Here is a 6,614-nt window from a genome sequence, read left to right as displayed (position 1 = left end):
TAGGCACAAGCCCTTCATAGGCCAACTCAGAGGGGAGAACCCTTCCAGGTCAACGGAGTCAGAGCTGGGCTGTGACCCAGGATCTTCTAGGAGCAGTGGGACCCTAGCGCAGCTAGGTAAATAGTTGGGGGCCAGGACCCTTCTGGGAAAGGCTGCTGAGTGTGGATAGACACTGGCATAGCTGCATGTGGCTGTGGGCCAGAATTCCGCGGTGAGGAGGGAAACTGAAGTACAGCTGGAAGATACTGTGGACCAAAAACTGCTGGATGCAGAGTCCCTGGTACAGCTAGGAAATAGCTGTGGTCTCGGACTCCACTGACAGCTGTGTGTGGAAAGACATTGGCCCAGCTAAGTGTAGCTATGGGCCAGAATTCCGCTGGGAGCAGGGCAGACTTAGGGTGGTAAGCGATCTGGTTTCACACCTTTGGGGGTGACAGAACCTTTACCCGGTGACCCAGATGGGTGTGAAGCAACCACTGTGGGAGAATCCATGTTGAGGGGGGAAGGTGCCCCTTAATCTATGGGTTCAGGGGCACTTTGAACCAATGCCTACGGAGTAGCCAATTGCTTATCCAACTGCATCAGTGTCAGTGGGGAAGTGTGTCGCAGAGGCCCATTGGTTTCGGCAACTCTTGTCAGGCCTGACATACTCTATGCACCTCAAATATTGTTGTCATGATATTTATCCAAAAAGCGTCACGTAACAGTAGTATTAGAAAACTAATAACTAATTCATCATTACTATTCTTGCATAAGATACACACAGTTAAGCCACAGAGAATTATACAGATGTGCTGGAAATATGTGACTAAAATGAGTTTACACCAGATGCATCGGGGGAAGTTGATAAACAGCTTTTTCCAGACAAAGGAAAGAGGCCAATAGCCTGGTGTTGCCAAGGTCAGTGGGCTATTCATTTGTATCAGAGATTGCAGGAAGATCATTTGCATTGTAAAAATCACTAGTGCAGGAGAAACCAGCATTGCAACTACACCAGACAGCATGGCATCTATATCCAACAAGGGAAAGGGCCTTCGTCAGGAGATATGCTTCAGAAGAATACAGTTCTAAGGTTTACTGGACTATGAAGAAGAGATGGAGAGCACCCTTAAATTATCCTTCACCTGAGGAGACAAAGAAAACCAAACACTTTGGGCTCTGGGATTGGATCCTGGCTAAGGACCAGCCAGCCATGGGGGTAGAATGACTGTAGTGAGAAGACTTAGTACAAGAGACTCTAGTTCAAGTTGAGTTTCAGTCTTAATAGCATATTTTCACTTTTGTTTATTTGTAACCATTTCTATTCCAGTTCCTTCTATTTGGTAGCACTTAAACCTGTATCCTTTTTGTTACCGTACTTGCTTTACTTTCACTGTCAGCCAACTCAGGGCTTGTCTACACTATCACTTAGGTCAATGTAACTTACGTGAAAAAGCCACTCCTTGAGTAACACCAAGTTACATCGACTTGAAGTAGTGCTCACACCATGCTACGTCGGCGGGAGACACTCTCTCCCACCAACGTAGCTTCTGCCTCTTCTTGAAGTGGTGTAATTATGCCGATGGGAGAACACTGTCCCGTCAGCATGGCATGTCTTCACCAGGCACTGATATAGCACAGTAGTGTGACTAGCCCTCAGTGCAACGATTGAAGGGAAAGCTTTTGTTATCCCTAGTTAAGCTAATAGGCTGCTGTGTACTGTCTCTTTGAAGGGGCAGTAAACTTGATAAGTTTTTGTGAGTGCTACAGTCAAAGGGGCTATGCACTGCAGAAAGAGGTTCCCGGGGGAGAACTCAGTCCTGGAAGTGTTGTTGAGGTCCCTCTGCAAGAGGTAACTGAGCATAGAAGCCAGGGTGTGACCGGCCTGCTTCTGTGCCTCCTGTTGGTGTCCGGGCTGTGAGCCACAGCAGCATAACATTTCATGCACCCAGTGTTGCAAAGCTCATGTTGACTGAACCCCTTACTGGCCTGGGTGAACCCCAAAGGGTCACATCTGCCTTCCTGACCGTTTTTGTGTTTGTGCTAGTTGCCTTCTCAGAGGTCTCATGCTGCGTTGTCATTATGAGCAGATTCTTAGTCCCGTGAAAAACACTGCTTAAGAGTTTAAAATTACCTTTCTAGTCTCCTGTTTCTCAGTTTGGGGAAGGTGTGAATAATCCTTTCTGCAAATGCCAGATATATGAAAACCCCATGACTAGCTAGAAGTGTGATGTGCTTGTGTAATCCACACACCCTCTGGTGTGGTGCTCTGTTCACTCTAGTGGCACCAAGACCACTTAGAGATTAATGAGTCTGCTGCAGCCTTAGCTAAGGGCCAGGTGGCCTTTAGCTCATGTACTGAGGTCCCAGGTTCAATCCCACCCAACGACAACTATGGTCTGCCTGTGTTACACTTGGGCTATAAGAGGTGTTCCATCTCTGGAAGTGGTACAGCTGGCCACAATATACATTTTTTAAAAACAGGCCAAATTGATTTATAGATGGATACATAATACCAATGTGGAATAGGTCAAAGAAAGATGGGTGAGATTTTCCTGATGCTAATACTGGTGTAAATCAGGAGTAACACAACTGAAGTCAAAAGATTTACACGAGTGTAAAATTAGTGTAAGTAGACTAGATCTTTGAACTGTGACACTGGTGCACATCTGCAGTACATTTGGGATTTTGAAAATTCAGAAAAAGGTGTACGTGTGGTACCTTAGAGACTAACTAAGGTGCCACAAGGACTCCTCATTGCTTTTGCTGATACAGACTAACACGGCTACCACTCAGAAAAAGGTTAAAAAAAATTTCAGAAAATAAAGAATGTCATTACATGTGGGGTTTTTTCCCCTGTGGAAAAATTAGTTTTTGATAAAACATTTTCTGAGAGAAAAAGTCTTTGATTGGAACCTTTTCAACCAACTCTATTGTATTATAATGTGCTGAGCTTATCACAGGCTCTGCACTTACGAGCAACTTCTTGTGGTAGAAAGGAGGAATTTTAAATTGTTGGATGCTAAGTAATTTTATTTTAAAAATTACTAAAAATATTTATTTTAGGGAAACAAGAAATGGCCAGCCGACTCTTACTCATTGTTTCGCAGGGGTGTGGCTCCTACTAACTTAGTTACAGGGGTACTTTTACATGCCTTATGGAACACCATGATTAAAACCAAACAAAATCACAAATATTAACCCTGGCTATTTTATTATCAAAGAAAGGAAAAGAAAATATTAAACAAAACAACACAGATGATAAACTGGTTAAATCTGTTACAGCAGGGGTAATCAATCATTTTTTGTCAAGGTTCAAATTTCTTGGTCAAGGTATAGTCAAGGTCCAGACTCCAGAGAAAATAATACAAAAATAACAACAATAACGATAATTAAATGAAAAGATTTCGGGGTCCATTCAAAAGCATTGGGCAATCTGGATTTGGGCCGTGAGCTGCCTATTGAGTACCCCCATGCTGCAGTCTCTTCAGCATATGTCTTTGTGGAGAACTTTTAACAGAGATTTTCTTGTGTGGGAATTTTCCATAGGAAATCCTTCAAGAGAAGGCCAGTGAGCAATGAGAAGCTTAAGTGTCAAGAGCTTGGCAGGGGAGTGGTTTTGGTAAAGCATAATCTAGCTAAAATCATGTTATCTGAGGTCCTGCACAGGGACTAACTTAATGCACTTTAGCTAAATCACCCACCCTCCCTCAGCTCTTATTACTTCTCCAAACCCAGTTCACCAGCTGGAAGGCTGGGAAGAACTGGATTTCTTGGACAAACCTGAGACGTCTTGCTTATGACTGTAGCATATATTGCAATGGCAGCTTCCCATAGCATTATAATGCTGCTTCTTCCATTCCCAGACAGATCCAGATGCTGCAGAGGCAGAATTGAAAATTACGTTGGAGAGGACAGAAAAGTGAGCCCAAATTTTTCAAACCTCCCCAAAGGTTTGGGGTAAAGATTTTAGGTCAGATTCTCATTCTGTCTGAACTCTATTCTCTCTCCCGCTAGCTTGAATCGCTAATTAATACAAGCAGTTGGTTCTCAACACATATAAACAGGAGATGCGAGAATAGAGCCTGCAGACTTAAGGGTAATTGAATCAAAGCCTGATACTGTAAACACCAGTGCACGTGAGTAAACTTTAAAGTTAATCAAACACATAAAGGTTTTCAGAATAAGGCCCTCGGTTTGAGCCTGCTCCCGCTCCCACGGAAGTCATTACCAAAACTCCCACTTACTACTGTGAGTGCAGGAGTAGGCTCTTATAGACATGAGCCTGAACGGCTACCTGAGATCAGAACAAGTGCTGATTTTTGCAGTAGGATCCAAACTTTCCAGCTCAAGCCTGGCTCAGATTTTCTATTTAGATTATCAATAGCTAGTCTTATAAGAAGTCAATGGTACATAGGATGCTGCAGGAGTGTCTTCTTTAGCCTTATTTGTATCCAGAAGTGCAGATAAAATAAACCCCAATTAAGCAGGTCTGGCTATAATCCCTCCCAGTGGGCACTTGACCTACTTAAAATGAGGTAACACTGTTAATTTATTAATTTAGTTAAAGAATAGTAATAATTCTTTCTGCATAATAAGATGAAGCAAGGAGGAATGATTGCTCCTGTGTGTTTGCTACCTGTAACCTTCCAGGCCCCCCTAGGACATTCAGCATGCCACCTCATTTTATATTTCCGGGTCAATCACTAGAGACAGATGTTCTATATAATCTGTGGGCTTTGGAATCTGACATCCAACTTTTTAAATTGGAGTGATTTCACAGCACAGTTGCCAACTTTCACATGGTAAATAAGCACCCCGACTTTCACAGTAAGCCAAAAATCAAGCTAGTCCCATTTCAAAACAAGGCCAAAACAAGCTAGTCCCTAAGAACCCCAACACTCTATGTGACTAGATCCCCCCAGTGTGCAGTCTGGGACTGTTTTGGTGGGCCCACTGTGCACCCCTGACTCTCTCCCCCTGCCCCTGCTTGCCAGGAGCCAATCAAAAAAAAAAAAGAAGCAACAAACTACAAGCCAAAAACTAGCCAACAAGCAACTCACGAGCCAATTAAGCCAAAAACAAGCCCAATTTCTGCATTTTTTTGCAGGTTTGGCATATCTGTTTCACAGGTGCTGACTTTTGTTTTTGACAGTGGGTGTTCCATCCCTGCTCCCACTCGGCCTCTTCCCGCCCCTGCCTGCTCACTCGCTCCTCTCCACCCCCAAGGCACCCCCCCCGGCACACTCGCTCCTCTCCACCCCTGAGGCAACCCCTGCCCACTCGCTACTCTCCACCCCTGAGGCATCCCCCCCTGCCGCCGCCTGCTTGCTCCTCTCTGCCCCTGAGATCCCTCCCCGAAGCGCCTTCCGCCCGCTCCTCTCCGGCCCCCCGCAAGGTTCTCCCCACCCACCACTCGCTTCTTTCTGCCCCCTCCTGGCTTAAGGGCGAGTGAGGGAGGAGGGGGCAAAGAGGAGTGAACGGCAGGAGCCTTGGGGGAAGAGGTTGAGTGAGAGCAGGAAGAGGAGCAGCACGGGCAGCCCCATGAGGAAAGAGGTCAAGTTGGGGGTGGGGCCTCAAGGCATTGCATGGGTGGGGCCATGGTCTGTGGGTGCTGAGCACCCCCTCTTTTTTTCTGTAGGTGCTTGAGCCCCAGGGCACCCACGGAGTTGATGCCTATGAGTGGTTTTATCTATGCTGAACATTTCCTTTGTTTTTGTGCACTTCGATGGAAGTGAATATATCGGACACATACTGTAGAGCCCACCACGCTGCCACAATATGATGCATTCCTGCCTTCTGCATCCTGCTACATTATGCCCATGTAGCTTTCCCCACTTCCCATCCAAAGGTCTATTTCAGTTCATTACATTTTCTTTGTAAAGCACAAGTTTCCTTGGGGCCGCCACCTAAGAACTGCTTTTTCCTACACTGTAAATCAAGAGTAACAACATAGTGGTCAATGGATTCACAGTGGCATAGAGCATAAGAGGAGAATTGTCCCTTAAATCCTCCCACAAAGAGAAAGTAAAGCAACACTGTTGCTAGTCTGTTACATGAGTATTTGCTTAGAAAAGCTTTCTAAAATCTAAGGTGCTTTGGAAATAATTTGAAACAACATTGTTTGAGTGGTTGCTAGAAAGTTGCTTTGTTTATGATCAAGCTATCTAGCACTGATCCTTCTTTTTAGTTAAAGTGGGCCAAATTTTCTTTTATACCATGCAACCCCAGTCTGTGTAATTGAAAGAAGAGTTTGGCCTGATTAAACTATCCCCTAATACCAACTGTTTTTCATAATTTTATTAATTCCACCACTTGCACCACTAATTTGCAGTACCTACAAATCTATTTAAATAGTTCTGTAAACATCCTCCACTTTAAAAATGTTTCTCAAATTTCACTTTTAAAACCACATAACTGATAGTGTTCCATTTGCAGTGCCTATCTTTTGCCTCACAGCAGAATTGCAATGTGAATAATAAAGCCCAGAGGGATTTAATTTTAACATCATCCACATCAATTTGAAGTTTATTTGCCTGGAGGTTTATGACAGATATAGATATTTCTCACTGGGTACTGAAGTTTTATGAGTGAATTCTAGGTGTAAAAATAGCTATTTTAAGTGCCATTTATGT

The sequence above is a fragment of the Natator depressus genome, chromosome 2, assembly GCF_965152275.1.
Source record: "Natator depressus isolate rNatDep1 chromosome 2, rNatDep2.hap1, whole genome shotgun sequence".
In the NCBI taxonomy this organism is placed as follows: Eukaryota; Metazoa; Chordata; order Testudines; family Cheloniidae; genus Natator; species Natator depressus.
The sequence above is the reverse complement of the archived record's forward strand: the minus strand, read 5'-3'. Positions refer to the sequence as shown.